Consider the following 23900-nt stretch of genomic DNA (forward strand, 5'->3'; position numbering starts at 1 on the left):
CTGGGGTCGTCCCAGCCGCTTTGTGTACTGCATTTAAGCAGTAATGATTTGGGCCGAGTTAAAGGCATCGATTTCATTTTTTCCATTAAGGCAGATTTGGTGGCGATTCGTTGTCACTGGCCGGGAGTCCGTTTTGTGTGGTCTGAGATAGTTCCGCATTTTCATTGGCGAGGTGCGGTGTGTATCTCGGCTCTGGAGAAGGCTCGCAAGAAGGTGAATTTGGCAATGTCTCTGTTTGTTAGGGCCATAGGTGGCGTAGCTGTCAGGCATCCTTTACTTGTGCTGCGTAATAGGCAGTTCTACAAGGAGGATGGGGTTCATCTTTCTCCGGACTGAGTTCAGGTTTTCCTGGAGGATGTTTTTGGTCCTTTCTGTTAGGGCTCTTTAGTTTGTTTTTGTTTGCTTGTTCTGATGGCGGAGGCTGTTTGTTAAACCTTTGTGGCGGGAAGTCGCTACCAACCAGCGGTCTAACAGGCATAAGTTGTCATTGTGGGGCACCCTCTCTAGAAGGACGGCAGGTGTGTCCTTCTTTTGCGGTTGGACATTTAGACATTCCCCTGCGGGAACCGAACGTTTGCTAGAGAAAAGAGTGGTGAGGCCAGCACAATGCGGATTATGCAGGAAGGAGGCGGGGTTTGGGTACTCCCCTCCTTGGTTTGTTGGATTTCATCTAAGTGACTGGAGCTGGTGTCTGGTAGTGACTTTTCCTTTGCCATCCTCCAATCTAAATTTAACTTTACAATCTAAATTAATTTCAATTTCAATTACAATTATAGTTTAAAGAGTTGGTCAGCGATCAATAAATATCGTCTGACCTTTAACTCCAGCTACCGTGTCCGTGTCTTTATTTCAGCATGTGTCGTTTTAATTTAGTGATAAGCTAGTTTAAGAAAGGTTTATCTTAATCACAATAAAGTTATGGGCGCCTTATTATTTTTATACACAAAACCATGGAGTACTCTGGATTATGACTGGAGTTTGCCTTCCCTGCCTGCACATCACTGGTCTATACATCATGTCATCTGCGTCATCAGTGCTTCATCTTCATCCCACCTGTATATACAGGGACTTCTGGCCACCTAACATTGACCTTTAAACTCTGAGATAAAAGAGACAGAGCTACCGCTGTGTGATTGTCAGAATAAGTATTGTATAACCAAACAGACTTAAAATATACTGTAGGTTAATGTATTAAGTACTGTATGTTTCTTTACAGAGCAACCTGGTATGACATGGAGAACCAGACTTACATTAAGGGATTCCACTTGTTACCATTTTATGCAAAATCAAATTATATATTGTCAACTATATGTGTGTTTTTCTTCCAATATATATTTGGAGTACTTATTAATGCTACTATATTAACAGTGATATACACTGATTACCAGTTACACACCCCCATGTATCTATTTCTCTGTAACCTGGCCTTAGTAGATATATGTTATGGGACCATTACTGTCCCTAACCTGCTGTACATGTTACTATCTGGAGATAATACAGTGTCCTTCATACAATGCTTCTCTCAGATGTACTTCTATTTTTTGGCTGCTTCCTCAGAGACATATTAAATATTAATTATGGCATATGACAGATATATTGCTATATGTGATCCTTTACACTACCACACTATTTTAAACAGGAAACGCTGACTTGTATTGGCATCTGGCACTTGGATATCAGGATGCTTAAATTCACTTGTGCTTACAATCCCAGCATCACACATATCCTTCTGTCATTCTCGCACCATACACCAGTTTTTCTGTGATACTAAAGCTCTTCTTAGCACCGCCTGTGCTGGCTGTGAAGACTTTTCTATTGTACTCTATATGGAAGCATTGGTATTTGGAACCTTTCCTTTCATGTTCTGTTTGACATCATACGTAAAAATTATCAGGGTCATACTGCAGATAAAATCTAAAGATGGAAGAAAAAAAGCCTTCTCCACCTGCTCATCCCACCTCACTGTTGTCATTATGTTCTATATGACTGCTTCATCTATGTACATGATGCCACCATCAGAATACTCCTGTGTCCTAGAACAAGTGTTTGGTGTACTATGCTCAGTTGTCACAATCACAATAAACCCTCTGATCTACAGTCTACGGAATAAAGATATTATAAGTGCTCTACTGAGACTATTTGGGGGGACTCAAACTATTTAACATTGAGATAGAATTTCACAGCATTTTTAAATGACTATTAATTATAACTGAGTTTTAGCAATTTGTTAATACAGTAACTATGAATTTGCTCTTATTGATCCATTATTCTCTGAAAATGTTCTCATAGGTTTGTTTGGTCTGCTTCAACTTTTTTAATTGCTTTTCATAATCATGCCTGAAGTTCAGTTCGATGTACCTGAATCTGAGTTCTACACAATCTCGTTGTTGTACTGAGTTGAGCGAGTTTTGCCACTGCGCTTCTTTCATGATTTTAAACATTCACACAAGATAAACTGAATACTTGTGTGGGTGCACAAAAGACCTTTAAGATAATTAAAAAATATTTGATGAGATGTAATGGGGTGCTAGTTTGTACAAATGTGCATGTTTAGCTTTAAACTCGCACATTTTGCAAACTTGACCATTGAAATAGGGTGCGGGAACATGGAAAATAGTATGTTTCCAGCAATCCCAAAACTTGCAATGGCAAAGCTCGCTTCCAGATGTTTTGCCACTGCACACATACAACTTGGGCAATGTAATAGGAAACAAGTTTACAAATTGCACCAAAAACATTACCAACATCTCTCCAAGATATAGACCAGCTTCTGGCTGGCAAGTTTGATAGAAGCATGCACAGATCAGTAAGATCTGTGCATGCGTCTGTCTTTAAAAGTGCTGATATACTAAAAAGCAGACACCTTTCCATTGCCCCCTCACCTCCCCCCCCCGCCCCCCAAAGCATAAACAGCCATGGGCTCTTTGAGTTGGTTCTAGTTGCTAAAATACAAAAGAAAAATTGACTAGGGATCCCCCGTTTTATAACAACCAGCACTGGGCTTTTGAACCCATCCTGGTTCCAAAAATACAAAGGGAAAAAGATGTAGCGGTCTTCCGTATTTTTGAAACAGCACTGGGCTATAAGGAGATAATTCCAAAGTCGGAAAGATACATTTGTACAGGTCCCTGCAGCAGTAGCATTAAATCCTCAACTAGACAGCTCTGCCCAGGGGTCCCTGCATGAGTAGGGACCCCCCAATAGAGGGGTCCCCCCTGCAGGCACCCAAGGGCTGAAGCCCAGGTCTGACCCCATCATTCTTGGGCAGTGAATGCTGGGCTCATTTTGTAAAATAAAGAATTAATGTTGTCTTTTACTTGTGGAACTACCCCATGCTGGTATTTGGAGAACTGCAAGTACAAGCATGTGGGGCGTTAAAGGGCCCTCTGTTATCTGTTGTTCTACCTGTAAAAGAAATATTAAAATAAACACTGTACACACACTGTAACAGTATAACTTTAATAAAACATACTTACACACACACTCACACTTACATATACTCACCTCCTGTCCCACATAGCCCCTCAATCCCCTTGTAGTAATCCATAGGGTACCTGTAAAAATGTATACATATATTCTTACCTATTTCCAGTGTAGATCAGTCCACTTGGGTTCATGTAGGCCTCTGCAGGGTTGAAAAAAATGAGTAATGGCCAGCCTAGACATGTTTTAAAGAGCCTGGGGCTAGTAAAGGTTTTGGGGGAACTTCACATCTATTTTTTTAATTTTATTTATCTGTTTAAACACTTTTACAGACAGAAGTATGCACGGATATCACTGATCTGTGTGTGATTCTGTCAAACTCGCACAATGTAATTAAACTCACATTACAATGTGCTAGTTTTCATTCTAGAAAACTCATACACACTTGCACAATATAATAGCCTTGAACTTTAAAACCTGCAGGCTATTTCATTAGGTGAGTTTTGAGACAAACACACCTTCTAATATGCGAAAAGGTGTATGTTTGGACCGCACAATAAATTTGCACCCCATTACATCCCGCCGATTGTCTTAATTGATATGCTTTAAAATAATTTCATGTGTGTTCTGAATAGCTGTTGTGGCTCATTCCTGTTTATATTTTGTAACAAAAGTGTGCTAGATATCAGTGCGCTGCCCACAGCCGCTATTCGGGTATCACTAAGGAGGTTCCTCCACCCTCAAATCACACCAACATTCACAAACATATAGGATACCACTGAGTCAGCGCTGAATGGAGGTCAAGATCGATTGTATTCTTATAATCTCTTTCTCTTAGTCCAACAGACCGAAAAAGGAAAGAGAAATGTGGAACATAGTGCAGTACCTTAAGGTTAAAAGGTTTTATTCACACAAGTTACACCACACAAAGCATTAAAACATCCTGGACAACACCACTTGTTATCAATACAAAATACAGCCTATGCTGTTGGGCATTCTTTGGTGGACTCAATCCGGTGGACTCCCTCTGTGAAATTTCACAGAGGAAGCTGACCTTGAGAAAGACCCAGGCAGGGTCAGAATGCGTGGGTGTCCCAGTGGACTTAACTGACCAGAGGAGGACTTGGTACCATCAATGCCAGACCAAGAGGGCTGAACTGACATCAGAGAAACTCTCCTGCTGCAGCTGGAAAGGCCTGACATCGGCACGCCTGTGGAACTGTATTTTGTCAGTTTCTACCTTGTTCTGGTAATTACCCACTACCTGTATCTATGTCAGATTGAGTCCACTAAAGAATTCCCAACAGCATAGGCTGTATTTTGTATTGATAACAAGTGGTGTCCAGGATGTTTTAATGCTTTGTGTGGTGTAACTTGTCTGAATAAAACCTTTTAATCTTAAGGTACTGCACTATGTTCCACATTTCTCTTTCCTTTTTCGGTCTGTTGGACTAAGAGAAAGAGATTACAAGAATACAATCAATCTTGACCTCCATTCAGCGCTGACTCAGTGGTATCCTATATGTTTGTGAATGTTCCTGTTTATATTTTGTCTGTCTCCTAGCAACTAGGATGCTGGCTGCTACATGTAGCAGCACACCTGTTTGGAATATCTTGTTAACTGACTCCAGCCTGATGACTCCAGTGATTGGTCTTTCTCCCTTTCATCAGGGATTCTGCACAGTTCCTGTTGTTGGGGACATTCTCTAGTTCCTGTTACCTAGTGAAGCCTGTCACATTGTCTTGGTATGCTGTACAGTTCTCTATTCCTGTGCCCTGGTCTGTCTGTCAGAGTCCTGCATCCTTCTACCATGTATCACCTCCTCAATGTCCTGTCTCCACCTATCCTGCACCTGTGCCCTGTTGGATCCTGCCATCCTATCCTGTGTTCATTCCTGCTACTTGTCCTGGACTTCTGTGGCCTTCCAGTTATTCTCATGTATGGTCCTGAGCCATATCCAATATCCAGTGAAGTCTCTTTAAACATACCATGCGAGCACTGGTTATGTGTTCTCCGACCATTTGGTTGGAAATGAGATGGAATGCACAGAAGTGCGCATGTACAGATACCTGAGCGATCATAATGGATCATTGTCTGGTGTATATAAAAATGCAAACCTGCTTTGCTTGAGCATTCTTCTGAGGAAGCCACTGAGCAAACAAGGTGGAGAAATGCGTAAAGACTGCTTGGCAGATTTGGGGAATCTCTCTGGGTGAATAATGTTCTACTGGGGATAAAAGCTAATCACATCTAAAATGCAATCAGTGGAATATGGTGAAACAAACCTGGACTAGACCCATAATATATTTTTGAGCATACTGACACCTGATTGAGCACCATGAGCGGTCATTTTACCAATATTGTTATTGGAATTTATCTTCTGCTGTTTCTGTGGATTGTGATATCCCATAAAAGCTATCTGATGAATTAATGATTCTGGAAATTGAGCTCTAATTATTATTTGCCTGCAATAGTAACAGGTAGTCAAATAACTATAATTGGCTGGATAGGACTGAACAATAGATATACATTGACTGTTGCTATACCCATCTAAGCAGGCTGTTCATAATATTTAATCACAAGCCATCTGTAATTAACTAGGAACAGAAGTCTTTTGTGCTTTTGTATGTTTTCTTGTTATAACAACCTGCTTTTAAAAAAAAGTGTGATCATTAAACATCAGCTATGTTAGCAACTATTTGGATACAATTAATATTATTGCTTTTCCTAAATATTAGTAACAAAATTGATACAAGTAGGTCTGAAAAGAGCTACAAGTTAGTATGTAGATACATCAGTATCATTTTTCAGAAGTTGTGAAGTGATCAGAAAAACCTAAAACAACTGTTTTTAACTCAGTATGTGTCATTTTACATTTTTCACTTTTCTGTGCTGAATTCTGTTGATGATGATGATGATGATTACTTAGAGTTTGATTAATCCCTCTAGTGCACAATAACAAAGAGTGTAATTTGCCATTAACGGTAAGTAGAATGTGTCCCTAGTGACAGCAGTTATGCACTATTATGAGGTGCTATTTGGGTTTATGGTGGCCTTTACTAGTGCTTTCAGGAAAACTCAGTTCTCAATAGCAGTTGTTGCAAAGTTGAATTTTGTGGACCATAACAAGAAGCCCGTTAAACCCTGCAAGAAACACTTCAGCAACATTAAGGGCAGAGTCAAAGTTAAAATGACCAGAGAGGTAAAGGCTGGTGGACAGGTGGCAGCTCTCATTTTGCCATGAAGTTCCTTGACTATGAAGAGCATCTGTGGGTAAAACACCCACCTTAAGTTAGGTAGGCTGAACACGTGTATGACAGTGATACCCCACTCAGGCCTTGTATATATCCTTAACTTTTAAAAATACTCACTGCAATGTGTGTGATTTACCAGAAGATGTGTCCAATTTACTTCAGTATTATTCTTCATTCTTGTCTGGTCCCAATGACTGTAATGACTGTTTGCTGCAAGAAAAGTGATATCAGTCCATTACCATTATAGATAGTTACTTTTATGATATATAAATATTTTTGCCACCCCCACTGGGATATCGACAGTATTTCTGGAATTGTCTAGGCTGGTGAAAGATTGATGCAGAGTGCAGAGACACGGACCTTATACTTACAGATGGTATTCCGGCTGCAGCTGCAGATTAAGCAAATTGCCTGACTGCATTGTGGAGTGTGAACTCCCACTGAGGAGTAATAACTAAGGAATGCACCAATAATATTAACATCAAGTACTTACTGGTTGAGAGGACATAATTACAGTTGGATTTCTCTGTTAATGGAACTGCAGCTCCAGCTTATCCAGGTGACAAAAGTAGTGCGTATATGTGGATGCAACCCTAATCAGATCAGGGATATTAAGCCAGCAACCATGACACTATATTTATCGTTTTTAAAGACTATTCCACCTCTATAGTTATTTTATATTTTAAATATTATTAGGTAACCTTGCCATTAGTAGCTTTAACTGTTATAAGTGTATATTTATAGTAAATAAGTGCAGTTCTTATTATACTGATATATGCATGTCTTGTCTTTTTCTGCCATGTCAGACCTGTAGTACTTTTATTTGCACAAAGGAAGATAATGCTGATGTACAAGTTCCACGTACTGCTAATCTGAATACTTATGATAAACTCTGCAATCTGACAGATTAAAGTAGAGTTTCTACTTTTTGGTCAAAAAATACCATCCCACCAACCAGCGTCCAGGTGATCTCATCTTTGGTGGATCCCTAATACTAAGTTTGGGTCCAGGGCATGAAACTCCATCAAGCTGACAAAGGCCAGCTACCCCAGTGTAGCACAATAGTGAGATAGAAGTTGTTAATAAGTGTTAATGAGAAAGAAGTAAATGCTTTGTAATAAAAGGTGTTACATAGCTATGAGGTATTAATTAGAATGCTAAAACGGTTTGATTAGTAAAAAAAATTCTGCATTAATGCAATGTCTCTGAATCATTCATTGTCACTATAAGAGACTATATACTGTATATCTCTATTACCATCACTGACTGTGGATTCAGGGGCTAATTCAGTAAGAATAGGAAATTCTGCTAATTAGCAGGATTTGCTATCCTTTTGGTCGCATGCTGGGGGCCGCCCATCACTAGTCAAGGGCGCCCAGCATGCTGACCAGTGCCTCCCCCCTTCAACATGCAAAACATGCGATCGCTTCACAATTTCTGCATGTCAGCAGAAATTAAGGATGGCTCCTGCAGGCAAAGCTTTGCTGTGCCCACAGGAGTCCCAGCATCATCTTACCATTTGCATGTGATGTCATGAAGTTGACACGCTCACGTCTCAGATGTGCCCCGTTCTCGCCGCACCGCCCACCATTCGTAATGCCCTTCCCCTGCAATGCTCCACCTCCTCCCTGGAAATGGAGCTTTGCCCACTCCCCCCTGCCCTGCGACTGCCTCTGCCTGATTGACAGGCAGAGGTGATCGCATTTTCTGTGGACCCCTCACAGAAAATGCAAGCGCATGCGCATGACGGGCGCTGAGCATGTGCCCGCATCTTTTCAGCAAAAATTCTGGTTGGATCGCACACTGCAATACATCCTGAATTAGCCCCTCAATTCAAATAGAACAAGGTCATCAAGAGTTGCAGCCCAAACATAAAGTTTTCCAAGCTTCCCTGTGATGTGGTTCTTAAAATCCTTTCTTTCAAGGTCAAAAATTGTATCACAATGGCCAGCAGACCGGACTCCTCAATATTGTTTGTGTTTACCTTTATGCAGATCTTTCAGGTCTAATTAAAATGCTAAAATGTGCTATATAGGTACAGATGTGTCCTTTTACATCTTTGCAACAAAATACAGTCAGTGGTCACATCTATATTAGTAAAATATTGAAAGTGTTAAAAAAGTGGTGCTAAATTAAGTGTTATCATTTTCCATGCCTCTAGTGTGCTGCACTGGGGTGGCGGGCCTATGATAGATTGGTGGGATTCCAAACCCTGGACTCAAACATAGTATTACGGACCCACCAGAGTAGGGGGTCATCTGGATGCTGGTTGGTGGCCCGTTATTTTTGGCCAAAAGTTATGACAAGAACCTTTATTTTGCTCTGTCTGCTATGTCAGATTGCAGAATTTATTATAATTATTCATAATCCAATTTCAATTTTGTTTCCTAGTTTAGCCTATTAATAGACACTCTGAGATTACAATAATCTATGCTTTAGTATTTTGTTTGCTCAGCTTTCGTTACGTTCTGCGTACTTGAAACTCAGGAGATAGGGTGGCAGCAGAGGAGTTCCAGGTACAGATGCGTGAAGCTGCGACTGAACTGGGGTATGCAGCAACACTAAACAGAAACCCTGACTCTATTGTCTCTCCCAAGTGGTCAGGTCAATGCCTGCGAGACTATGTTTTTTGGGGCCCACGGCAGCCAAGTTTGATGGGTGGATTAGGTCTGCCCGACTCCAATGCCCACCCCCGGTCTTAGTGAGTGACAAGGCGTTCACCGAGGCCGAGAGAGAACAAGAGGAAGACTAACTAAGACAAACACATGAGAACAAGGAAACTACTAAAAATTATACCTAAATTATGTGCGGTGCGGCCACCAAGAATAACCATAACAAAAGTAACATTGTCCTAAACACAAACACAAATTGTTGCCGATCGGCGTGGACAACAATTGCAGAACCTCTGCAGAAACCCAAAGACAAGAAGGAAAGAACTACTAATGACACCAGGTAAAGTGCACGCAGAAGGAACAGGGCTTCCCAAGGTAGCCAATGTAGAATCACTGGAGAGGAGGTGTTATGCACACCAGTGCCTGCAGGAATGTACTGGTGTCTGAACGGAGAGGGATGCAAAACAAATGAACTCACAGACAGACTGGGGAATATGACCTTACGTACACAGAAGGTGATAGGGTAACAAAATAAACACAAAGTGAACAGAGAAGCCCAGAGGCTAAGAAACTGGGTGTCTCCCTAGTATTAGGAATGCTCAGATGGAAAGAAGCGAGATGTTGTGTTTTAATACGTAGAGAACCCGAAATGCTGTTGCTAAGGGCAACAGCAAAACCCTAAAGGGTTACCAATGGGTGTGGCAGTAAACTCCTTGGTCAGAGATGGAATAATAGACACAATGAGAGTCTCCACAATCCTAGTCCTCACTTGCAGTGCACTGGTTCAGCTTACTGCCACTAAACTGACACCTGAACACCTTGAACAGTGCGAAAGGATTTTGGCAGGCAAGTCTGAGAATACAGCCGCAAACTTGCTAAGTTCACAGAGTAGCAAAAGAACCCCAGCAGGTTAAACGACTGACTCCAGTCTTACTGCTACGTCTGGATTGGCAGAGTGTAGTACCAAATCCCAAGGCCTATTTGCAGTAAGCCACAAACAAATACAAAGTTACACAGTACTGGCTAACTTTCAGGAACTGACTAACCAACAAAGATTCAGCAGCATCTGCTTAACCTGAGAAGAGGGTTTATATAGCAGGTGCTGTCCACACCCCACTCAGATCTCACAGACTGTGAGCACAAAAACCAGCACCGGATCCCCTGCCGTGCACAAAGCCTGTAACCACTGCACAGCAAAAGACCCGAACCGGAGTATCAGCTGCACTCAGGTTACTCCGCTAGCACTTGTCTCCCGGTTGCCATGACGACGTGGCAGCACAGCCCAGGAGACCCTAACTGGAGGCCTGGATTGGATATCAGGGATGAAGCTCCAGACAACTGGACACAGGATGCCGCCTGCAGTAACAGACTGAGAGCACTGGAATACTCCCAAGGCAGTATACAGCTCACAAGAAGCTATCACCGGTGAGGCTGCCTGATCCTGGCTCCCATAAAAAGGTCCTATTGACCTATCACAGGAGAGACAGCAGACCAGCCTCCCCAGACCTAATTTCCCACCTATTGAGAGGCACGCAGCGTTCGGCGTCCTGGCTGCTTAGTAACAGCAGGGACGGGAGTGCTAGGCAACCGGCCGGAGACAGACGCTCAGCGGCGAAAATTATGCTACGGCCCTGTTGCCTAGCAATGGATGGGAGGAGGCATGTCCCACAACACTCGCCGCCACTGACAGCTTTTGCTACTTTAACTTGTTACTCTTAGATTACATACAGTAATACCTGCATATGTGCCAACTTTATGATCCCCTACTGGCTTGTGTGCTAATCCAGGTATCATTGGTAACATAGTAACATGGTAACATAGTAACTAAGGTTGAAAAAAGACAATTGTCCATCGAATTCAACCTATTTGTGGTCTCCTATGCAGTCTTATTATAGGACTAGGTATTTTTATATTAGGACTAGTTATATTAAGAATAATGCATGCCTACGCACCATAACCCTGAAGATCTTTATCCAATAGGAACCCATTCTTAAAGGTGTGGACATTACTACTCTCTCAGGCAGGGAATTCCAAATACGTATTGTCCTTACTGTGAAAAAAACTTTTCTCCTCAAGTGCGGAAACACCTCTCCTCTAACCTAAGCGAGTGACCACGTGTCCTCTGTGCTGATCTTATAGAAAACAGGTCTCTCCCAAGCTCTGTGTATTGACCCCTTATATATTTGTTGATGTTGATCATGTCCCCTCTTAGTCTCCTCTTTTCCAATGTAAACATGCCTAGCCTTGCAAGCCTTTTCAATTATTCCAGCGTCTCCATGCCCTTTATTATTTTGGTCGCCTGCATCTGAACCTTTTCTAGCTCCAGGATATCCTTTTTGCAATATAGTGCCCAAAATTGCACACAGTATTCAAGATGTGGCCTCACTAGTGATTTATATAATATCTTGAGATGCGATATTCGAAAGGTGTGCCCGTGCATTGCATCGAAAGGTACTAAAATGTGCATACAATCCTTCGATTTCTCTCACAGATGTGGTCGAAATCGAAGGATAGTACCGATAATCTCATAAGTGTATGGGCACCATTAGAATTCCTTCCAATACTGTCCACACTATAGATGTAAGACCAACTGGTCTATAATTACCTGGTTCTGCTTTGCTCCCCTTTTTGAATATCGGCACTACCTCCGCTATACGGTCTACCTGCTTCTATGCCAGTGAGTCTAGAATCTGATTACAGTTGGTTATCCACTAGTGTATAGATGTGGCTCTCTACTAATGCCAAGAGAAAAGGCTTAAAGACAGATTTATTAATTGTCACAGCAAATGAGAGTTTAATTTTTAGTTAAACATTTTGAAACTTATAACTGTGAGCATATCTGGGTGGCATATCATCACTTGTATACTAAAGATATAAAAAAGACAAGGCAGCTGTTTTAGTTCACAATATCTTTATTTTGTTCCACTTTTCTTTCTTTTATATTTTGTTTTCTGCACATTGATGACATTGCAGTACATGCAGTTATTAAAGTAGGCAACATTTTGACTAATATTATCATGTGTATTGTGTGACAGTTCAAAGGAGGTTATAGCACAGAGTTTTTCTTTTTAACATATACCTAATAAATAAAATTTTGAGTATTATATTGTTTGAGTGCACGTAATAGCAGTTTATCCTTTTCTGGGTTTTAGATATTCAGCTGCAGGATAATACCTCATCATTAATAATATACAGTAACCAATATATTTGGACAACACTTTAAGTTATATTGATTTCATATAGAACTAGCAATTTACTTGGCATGGGATTAAATATTGTTTCTGTCAGTACACAAAGTGGTATATTTACTAAGAATCGATTTTGGAGGGACTTTGGTTGAGAACAATCACACCAGAGATCTCCTAACTAGGGGCAGTTTTCTCACACAAAACTCCCAAATTTACTAAAAGTCATAATTTTGCAAATTATGTTTTCAGAAGGTAAAGTGAATTATGTTATCTGTCCCATGATTTCTGACTTTGGGAGGAATTCTCCTCTGTGATTGTGTGAGTATTCTCCTGTCTAATGTGATGCTAGTAGCGTCTTTTGATTGGTTACACATGTCACATGGTTTGGGAACATCAAAAGCAGTGTAAATATGCGCAGAAATGCCAGAAACACATGGGAGTAGTGTCAGGAGTGTAGATAGAGGGTCAGTGAGAGCTGGTGCTGGTTGTGTGTTTGTTTGTTTGTTTGTTTGTGTGTGTGTGTGTGTGTGTGTGTGTGTGTGTGTGTTTGTGTAGAGATTGCAATGGTGGTTTGTGTTTGTTTGTCTTTAATTTAAGTGTTCTTTGTTTTATGGGGGTTATTCAGGTTTATTAGCAAAACAAAAAAGCACATTATTGGTTAAAACCATGAGCACTGCAGGGGGGCAGATATAACATGTGCAGAGAGAGTTAGATTTGGGTGGGTTATATTATTTCCGAGCAGGTTAAATACTTGCTACTTTATTTTTACACTGCAGTTTAGATTTGAGTTTGAACACACCTCACCCAAATTTACAGTAACTATCTCTGCTTATATTTAGTCTGCCACACCTGCAGTACAGCATGGTTTTGCCCATTATTGTGATTTTTTTGTTTGCTAACAAACCTGAATAAAGCCCTGTGTTTAAAGTGGAGGATGTTATCCAGTGATGAAAGGCAGAGTGATAAAGAGTTTGAGGATTATTAAGTATGATTTAAGTGCCTGGACTTGAAGCAGTGGGTCAAGCTGAAGATGGCCAATGAGGTCAAAGAAGGGGTTCAGTATGAAATGCCGAAGGACGGGATGTCATCTGTCAGAATACCGACAGCAGCTTTTTCGACCATCAGAATCCCTGCAGCCTCTCCAAAAGTATCCTAACCCTAAACTTCTTCGTACCCTAAGCCTAACTCTCCCTTGTGGGAGCCTAACCCTAAACCTCCCTTTCCTGCTGCTTAAAGCTAACCCTCCTTGTTTGGTGCCGAACCCTAGCCCCCCCTTCTAAGTGCCTAAACCTAACCTTCTCTCCCCAGTCCTAACCGTAATGATAACCAAACATTGGCTATTAGGCAAAAAAACGCTTTAATGATTGCTCAGATAAGAGAAGTAGCCCAATGATTTCACCACAGAGGATTGAAATGGACCCATCCATACACACCTGCACATACACAGACATACATACTGTACACACATATGCTGGGCACTCCAAGAGCCAAAGCAACAAATTGTCATGAATTAGTCCTGCAGGCAAGTTGTTGGGGGTGCATGTCCAGGCAATGTGAGACATGGTCATTCTGAACTTCCTGGCACTGTTTTTGACAACACATCCCACATTGAAAGGAGACTTCTAGTGGTCCTGGATTAGTAGGATACTAAAAAAGAAAATTTTAATAAGTTTGTGCTCAAATAATCAAATTTTACATCAGATAAGGACCACTTGACCCATTTAGTCAGACTTTTGTTTAACATTATAACAAACTCAAAACCTATTTGATCCTTAGTACTTTGTGAGGATATCCTTATGGGGCTATCTCAGGCTGGTTTAAATGTCTTTACTATATTAACCTCTACCACCTCTAATAGGGGGTTATTCTAATACCTTTTCTGTGAAGTAATTTATTTAAACTATCTCATAATCCTACCACCCTCCAGTCTCAGTGCATGTCCTCGTGTTCTAATACTTCTCTTTCTTTGAAAAATGTTTCCCTCCTTTAACTTGTTAAAAGCCTTGATATATTTATATATATTTATATATTTAAATGTATATATTTATATATATTTACATGTCCTCTGCCACAGAACCGCACCCCATCCTGCACTTAGATACACCAACGTGATGCAGGTGTGTAGTCGTGAAGTGGGTTTTACTCAGACTACCACCATGAAGAGTATTGGAATAGCACTCTTGTGATCACCAGGCATTTAATTCATACTTAAACATCCACAGTTATTACACATCAGTAACATAAGACTCTCAAATCACATGAACTCAGAGAGCACAGAAATACTGTAAAGCTAATAAACTTTTAGGATTTATTGAGAAAATATCTCCAGGGTTAAATTACAAAGGAAAACAGATAAATAAACAAGACATAGATTTATGTAATGTACAGATTGGCTTCAAGTAAATAACAAGGAATACAAACCAGAACCCTTAATTATCTTGTGCTGAGGTTTAGGTGATCTTTGTAGGGGAGACCACATGTGGCAGTAGATCGGACAAGTACTAACATGAAGCTACTCCCTTGTAGAGTATACACAGAGTGGTGTCTGCTTCTGGTCCTTATACTGTACTTCTACACCCACCCTCACTCCAGTGCTTCCTTTGTTATCACAAAACCTGTGTAGGTATAAATTAGGTTGTTTTCAGGGAAACTAAATTGTCATATATCTCTATTGCTTAAGAAACATATTTTTATGGCAGGAAAGCTTGAATGAAGGGGAATGATAAGCTGAGACCCATCCAGCCTGTCTATATCCAAGGGCTTGAACAAGGCCCCCCTACTGTGAAAAGCAAACATTATTTCCAAGGAAGTTTTACCCTTCAAAATATCCTTAGTTAACACCTCTCCACTTTGGTTCAGCAAGTAGCTTACACAATGTACATACAGTTTTGAAACTAGCAATTAATACCAAACAGACATTTATAAATTATACAGTTTGGGAGCAATATAATCATTCACATCATGGTCACAGCTGGGTTATAACTCATCTGTGAGCACAGTTTACCCAGGGCACACAGAATACATAGTTATGACACGTGACTTTGAGGAATCTCAATAACCCATGGTGACTGCCAAACCTCAGAATGGCATAGGGAGATGGAGATAATCTATAACATACTTTCCTGTGACACGGCAACTACTGTACCTTGCCAGGAGAGCCTATCAGCATTCCCATGCTCTGCCCCTTTCTTTTGTTGAATAGTGAATGTGTACTGCTGCAAAATGAGACTCCATCTCAGCAATTTACCATTACCCCCAGCAACTTTGTTTAACCAGCTGAGTGGGCTGTGGTCAGATATTCTTGTGAAGTATTTTCCTTAGGTAGGGCTGCAGCCTTTGCAATGTTTACACAATAGTTAGTAATTCCTTCTCACTGGTTCCATATGCCACCTCACCGGCAAGCAGTTTCCTACTCAAGTAAAGGACTGGGTGCTCATTTCCCTGCCCACCTACTTGACTGAGGAAAGCTCCCAGACCATTGTTAGAGGTGTCAGTCTGCACTATAAATCTGCACTTAAAATCTGGGGCTTGCCGCACAAGGGGCTGAGCTAGGATGGACTTCAGAGATCTGAATGTCTGCTAACAATCTGCTGTCCATGCAACCTGCTTTGGATGCTACATTTGGGTCAGGTGAGTTAGGGCTTGGCAAGAGCACTACAATTGGGTACAAATTTAGGGCAGTACCCCACAGTCCCCAGGAATTACCTGATGTGTTTCTTATCCCATGCTGTGCTAGCCTCCATGTTGCTCAGTACTAGGTGCAGAATACCTACCCCTACATGGTGTCCTAGGTACTGCAACTTACTTATACCAAGCAGGCATTTTTTTCTGGTTTTTACAGTCAGGCCTGCCCCAGTTATTTTGCTCAATACACTATCAAGGTGTCTCAGGTGTATGGCGGAACACAGCAATGTTGTACTGATACACCACCACATGTCCCTCCTGTCTTGTTAGCAGGTCATTGACCAGGCACTGGAAGGACACGTGCATTTTTCATTCCAAAGGGCATGACAAGGAACTTGAACAGCCCAAATGGGGTGAAAAATGTGGACATCATGCGGGCTTCAGGTGACAATGGTACCTGCCAGTACCCTCCGCTGAGATCCATGATAGTGATGTAGTGCACCTGGGCAAGCTGATCTAACAAATAATCTATCCTAAGCATTGAGTATGCATCAAACACTGTGGCCTCATTCAACCTCCTGAAATCCACACAGAATTGGGTGTCTCGACTTTTCTTTTGGACCAAGTACTGTGAAACTTTTGAATTACCCCTAGCTGAAGCATCTCATCAAACTCCCTCTTCATTGATTCCAGCACTTCTAGGGAATCATGATATACTTTCTGTCTGAGGGGGCTCTAATTATCTGTGTTTACATGATGTGTTACTATTGTATGTGTGTCTTGCCAGGCTTCCCTGTAAAATGTGCTTGATATGGGTGTAGTGTGTCAGCTAGCTGACCTAGCTGTACTGCTGACAGCATCTCTCCTCAGCTTGTATCTGCCAGTGACCCTTCTTCCTGGGCAGCAACTACTAGGTCTAACAAGGTATCAGATTCATGTTAATTTTTGGGCAAGCAGCACACAACTGAAACACGCACTTCCGTGTCATGATATTCTATGAGCATGTTAATGTGGCAGACACTGTAGTATTGTGTAGGGTACTTGCCAGGGAGCATGCAACTTGTTCTGCCATAGTGGGCAAACAATTTGGAAGCTGCTCAATCATACCTAGAGATAATTATATATCAGGTGCTGGAAGGGGGAGGGGTCATAGACAAACAAACAAAGAGGAATGGGGGTGCAAATCCCCACCCCCAAATTCCCTTCCGCACACTGAAAATTACCTGTAACCATCCCTTAATCTATCTGGTAATAAAATTCAGAGAATTTGTCACAAATGTTTGCAAACACATGTTGAAGCTGCTGGCCACTTCACGGCTTCTCTGATACAGCAGTCCTAACTACTTAATAGCAGTGCCCACATTGGGCCATGTAATTTGTCACAGTACGCCTCATGATAAAGGTCATTACTAAAACATTTCCAGACAGAGAGCTAACTTACCAGGGAGCCACCCCCAGGATCTCCCATTGGCACTACAATGAACAGCATGCCTTCCAAATGCTGCTCCCATTCAATGCCTCATGCACACAAGCAGACAAACAATTTGGAAGCTGCTCAATCATACCTGGAGATAATTATATATCAGGTGCTGGAAGGGGGAGGGGTCATAGACAAACAAGCAAAGAGGAATGGGGGTGCAAATCCCCACCCCCAAATTCCCTTACGCACACTGAAAATTACCTGTCACCATCCCTGAATCTATCTGGTAATAAAATTCAGAGAATTCGTCACAAATGTTTGCAAACACATGTTTAGCTGCTGGTCACGTCACGGCTTCTCTGATACAGCAGTCCTAACTACTTGATAGCAGTGCCCACATTGGGCCATGTAATTTGTCACAGTACGCCTCATGATAAAGGCCATTACTAAAACAGTTCCAGACAGAGAGCTAACTTACCAGGGAGCCACCCCCAGGATCTCCCATTGGCACTACAAGGAACAGCATGCCTTCCAAATGCTGCTCCCATTCAATGCCTCATGCACACAAGCAGACAAACAATTTGGAAGCTGCTCAATCATACCTGGAGATAATTATATATCAGGTGCTGGAAGGGGGAGGGGTCATAGACAAATAAACAAAGAGGAATGGGGGTGCAAATCCCCACCCCCAAATTCCCTTACGCACACTGAAAATTACCTGTAACCATCCCTGAATCTATCTGGTAATAAAATTCAATGAATTCGTCACAAATGTTTGCAAACACATGTTTAGCAGCTGGCCACTTCACGGCTTCTCTGATACAGCAGTCCTAACTACTTGATAGCAGTGCCCACATTGGGCCATGTAATTTGTCACAGTACGCCTCATGATAAAGGCCATTACTAAAACAGTTCCAGACAGAGAGCTAACTTACCAGGGAGCCACCCCCAGGATCTCCCATTGGCACTACAAGGAACAGCATGCCTTCCAAATGCTGCTCCCATTCAATGCCTCACGCACACAAGAAGACAAACAATTTGGAAGCTGCTCAATCATACCTGGAGATAATTATATATCAGGTGCTGGAAGGGGGAGGGGTCATAGACAAACAAACAAAGAGGAATGGGGGTGCAAATCCCCACCCCCAAATTCCCTTACGCACACTGAAAATTACCTGTCACCATCCCTGAATCTATCTGGTAATTAAATTCAGAGAATTCGTCACAAATGTTTGCAAACACATGTTTAGCTGCTGGCCACTTCACGGCTTTTCTGATACAGCAGTCCTAACTACTTGATAGCAGTGCCCACATTGGGCCATGTAATTTGTCACAGTACGCCTCATGATAAAGGCTATTACTAAAACAGTTCCAGACAGAGAGCTAACTTACCAGGGAGCCACCCCCAGGATCTCCTATTGGCACTAAAAGGAACAGCATGCCTTCCAAATGCTGCTCCCATTCAATGCCTCATGCACACAAGCAGACAAACAATTTGGAAGCTGCTCAATCATACCTGGAGATAATTATATATCAGGTGCTGGAAGGGGGAGGGGTCATAGACAAACAAACAAAGAGGAATGGGGGTGCAAATCCCCACCCCCAAATTCCCTTACGCACACTGAAAATTACCTGTAACCATCCCTGAATCTATCTGGTAATAAAATTCAGAGAATTCGTCACAAATGTTTGCAAACACATGTTTAGCAGCTGGCCACTTCACGGCTTCTCTGATACAGCAGTCCTAACTACTTGATAGCAGTGCCCACATTGGGCCATGTAATTTGTCACAGTACGCCTCTTGATAAAGGCCATTACTAAAACAGTTCCAGACAGAGAGCTAACTTACCAGGGAGCCACCCCCGGGATCTCCCATTGGCACTACAAGGAACAGCATGCCTTCCAAATGCTGCTCCCATTCAATGCCTCATGCACACAAGCAGACAAACAATTTGGAAGCTGCTCAATCATACCTGGAGATAATTATATATCAGGTGCTGGAAGGGGGAGGGGTCATAGACAAACAAACAAAGAGGAATGGGGAGCAAATCCCCACCCCCAAATTCCCTTCCGCACACTGAAAATAACCTGTAACCATCCCTGAATCTATCTGGTAATAAAATTCAGAGAATCCGTGAAGTGGCCAGCAGCTAAACATGTGTTTGCAAACATTTGTGACGAATTCTCTGAATTTTATTACCAGATAGATTCAGGGATGGTTACAGGTAATTTTCAGTTTGCGGAAGGGAATTTGGGGGTGGGGATTTGCACCAATATCTCCATTCCTCGAGAGCCAGTTTGATTGCCAATAACTCTTGATCTCCCACGGAGTAGTTAGCTTCTGCAGGAAGAAACTTGCGGGAGTAGAATCCACAAGGGTGGACTTTCCCATCAGATCCCTTCTGGGAGAGAACAGCTCCAACCCCAACATTAGAGGCATCTACTTCCAACTCGAACGGCCTGTTGACATCTGGCTGTGACAGCACTGGAGCAGACATAAAGGCTAGCTTGATCTTCCGGAAGGCTGCCAAGGCTTCTTCTGACCAGTTGGAATGATCTGCCCCTTTCCGAGTCAGGTTGGTAATAGGAGCGATGAGAGTGGAGAATCCTCGAATAAATTTTCTATAATAGTTGGCAAAACCCAGGAACCGCTGGATAGACTTGAGGGAGTTTGGAATGGACCAATTGGCAATGGCTTCCAATTTTGCCGGGTCCATCTGAAGATCCGATCCGGAAATTATATACCCCAGGAAGGGTATAGAGGGAACTTCAAAGGTGCATTTGGATAACTTCCCATAGAGACGGTTCTCACGAAGACGTCGGAGAACTTCACAGACTTGTAGGCGATGAGATGGAAGGTCTTGAGAAAAGATAAGAATATCATCTAAGTAAACAACGAGGTACTTATACAGGACATCACGAAAAATTTCGTTCACGAAGTGTTGGAATACCGCTGGAGCATTACTCAACCCAAATGGCATTACCAGGTATTCATAATGGCCGTCACGAGTGTTGAAGGCTGTCTTCCACTCGTCACCACTCCGGATTCTGATGAGATTATAGGCACCGCGGAGATCTAACTTGGTGAAGATGCGAGCCCCCTTAACTCTATCAAACAGTTCGGTAATGAGTGGTAAAGGATAACTATTCTTGACGGTAATGTCGTTGAGACCCCGATAGTCAATGCATGGACGCAGTCCTCCATCCTTCTTTTTGACAAAGAAGAAACCTGCGCCAGCGGGTGATGATGACGGACGGATGAATCCTTTCTGAAGATTCTCTCTAATGTAGTTACTCATCGCCTCTGTTTCAGGAACAGACAAAGGATAGGTGCGCCCCCTGGGTGGCTTCTTGCCAGGAAGGAGATCAATGGGACAATCCCATTCCCTATGGGGCGGTAGGATGTCAGCAGCCTTTTCGCAGAAGACGTCTGCGAAGTCTTGATAAACTGCTGGGAGACTTAGCTGTGACTTCACTTCGGTAGACTTAATGGGACACACTTGGGCTAAGAAGGAATGATGACAGTGGGAACCCCATGAGGTAAGCTGCAACGTTGTCCAGTCGAACTGTGGGTTATGTAGCTGGAGCCAAGGCATGCCCAAGACAATCTCCTGGGTGGCTTGAGGAATGACCAGGAACTTGATAATTTCTGAATGGAGAAATCCAACTCCCAGAACCACTGGGGTAGTTTGATGTGAAATGTTCCCTTTGGAGATTCTACTACCATCCACAGCAGTGATGTATACAGGACAAGAAAGTTCACAGGTAGACAGGCAAAATTTGTTTACCGCAGCTTGGGTGATAAAATTTCCTGCAGCACCGCAGTCCACTAATGCTGACGCAGACTGGAGCCCAACGGAAGTTTCTAGCGTCACTGGAATAATGAGATCTTGTTGAGAAGGAGCTTGACTGAATGATCCTAACTTGACTCCTCCCTTACAAGTCAGGATCTGGCGTTTCCCGAACGCATCGTGCAGGAGTTAATCTGATGACCCGCAGCAGCACAGTATAGGCAGAGCCTCTCTCGTATTCTCCTTGCCCGTTCCTCAGGGGTTAGGCGGGACCTATTTACCTGCATAGGCTCGTCAGAAGAAGAAGGAGGCTGGAACTGTACAGGGGGTATGAACCTTACTCTGCGAGGCTCACTCCGAGCGCGTTCATTATTGCGTTCGCGGATGCGAGAGTCCAGCTTTATACACAGGGAGATCAAGTCAGACAGTTGAACAGGAATGTCACGGGTTGCCAGTTCGTCCTTGATCCGATCCGAAAGTCCGTGCCAGAAGGTTGCCACCAGAGCCTGGTTGTTCCATTGGACCTCTGCAGCCAACGTCTGGAACTGGATGACATATTGTCCCATGCTTCGATTACCTTGACGAATTTGGATCAGGTCTGCCGAAGCTGATGTTGCACGACCAGGCTCGTCAAAGATCCGTCTAAAGGTTGACACGAAGTCAGAGTAGTTATTGATCAGAGGGTCAGCACGTTCCCACAGAGGAGACACCCAATTCAGAGCAGATCCAGAGAGTAAGGAAATGATGTAGGCAACCTTGGACCTTGATGTAGGAAAGTTATGTGGCAATAACTCAAACTGTATTTCGCACTGGTTAAGAAACCCGCGACATAATTTAGGACTGCCATCATATTTGCTCGGCACGGGCAGGTGCAGACGTGACACTGGAGCTGATGCAGCCGACATAGAAGAACTTTCAGCACTGGCAGGTGCTGGGGTAACAGTAGGTGAGAGTACACTTGGCAGGGACTGCTGCAGTGTATCCAATCGGGAGGACATCCCTTGTAGAAAGTGAAGCATCTGCTGCTGCGCAACCTCTTGACCATCCAGACGGGAGACCAGATTTTGCAAGGCCTCTGACCCCACACTCCGTCCACCATCCGAGTCCATCGATCCTGGACTTACTGTCAGATTGTGTTTGGTCTGTGTCCCCGGAGGGGGCGCTAGTGGGTCAGTGGAGGTAGGAGGAAAGAAACGAGGAGGTTGTATCACGTTCTTGCGCATGAGCGCAATGGTATTTATTCAGCAGATAAGTATTAACAGAAATGCAGCAGAAATAATAATAATAATAGCAGATGGAAAAGTCAAACACTTGGAATGATAACAACAGTCTATGGCAATGGGTGATAGGTGAGTTGAGAAATCATATCCGGAAATATAACAACAGAATGAATGTCAATGAAAAGATACTGGTTAGAAACCAGAGCCGGGTTTTTAAAACAGAGAACTCAGGCAGTGATGGAAATGGCAAACCTTTGCATAAGCAGGAGACCAACTCACAGTGCAGGTGATGAGGCACTGGCAGCAGCAAGCTGTGTCACAGGTGGAGGAAATGAACACACCTGGAGTTTAGTCTTCAACTGCAGGCTGAAGCACACAAGGTGGTGATGAGTGTGAAGCCCAATGCAGGTTGCTGGTATTGCTGAGCCTTGAAGTTCCACGGGAGCAATGCAGAATCACCAGGAGTATAAGTTCTTTAGCAGGAAACCAGGAACTCAGGAGAGACAGGAGCTGATCCTTTCATGCAGGTTGTCAGAATGACACAAAGTCCAGGATGCCTGTGAGGTGAAACTGTAGCCTCCTATATACCCCATGGTGTGCAGGGATTGGATGGAGGAAAGGAAAGTGGGTGCGGCCACGCACCGGATTGGCCGCAGCATACTAGCTTGTTTGGAGACTGTCATGGCGGCGCCCACGCCGCGGCCTAGCGGGGACGCGGCGCGCACACGCCTGCTGGCTCAGGAGTACCCCCAGGATCCAGATGATGACCCATGGCAGGGGCATAGGTGACAGGTGACCGCAGGGAGCCAGGACGGAGTCCGCAGCGGCGGACGGATGCCAGCCTGGTAAGTCGATTCCTGACAGGGCTGTGAGGGCATCAGTGTACACTATGAAGGCAGGCTGTGAGGGAAACAGTGTCCACTATGAATGGGGCTGTGAGGGAAACAGTGTTCAATAATATCCCTGTTGTCCTGGTAACCCTTTTCTCCGGAGGGCCCAGCTCACATCCTCCCATAGGGTCACCTGACCCATATGTCACTACTTGCATCATTCGTGTCACAAAGTCATGTGAACACAAGGAGCATCATGTTCCCAGTGTAAACTGTCAAAGTCGGAAAAAATTGCAGTACACACATTACGTACAAACTACACACAGATGGCCTCCATGCGCGTACTTGCTCTGCCGTGCGTGCGCATATTCGCCATTTGCATATGGTCGCTCCCGCAGACCTGAGTATTAGCGCGTGGTATGAGTATTTACGGTAGAGTTTGTGAACGCATGGAAAAGCCATCAAAACACATTACATATTTAATCCAAATAGTGCACATTTTACACATAGCCTCCCTGCACTACAGCAGCAAGTTAC

Source organism: Pseudophryne corroboree, chromosome 7 (genome assembly GCF_028390025.1).
Source record: "Pseudophryne corroboree isolate aPseCor3 chromosome 7, aPseCor3.hap2, whole genome shotgun sequence".
In the NCBI taxonomy this organism is placed as follows: Eukaryota; Metazoa; Chordata; class Amphibia; order Anura; family Myobatrachidae; genus Pseudophryne; species Pseudophryne corroboree.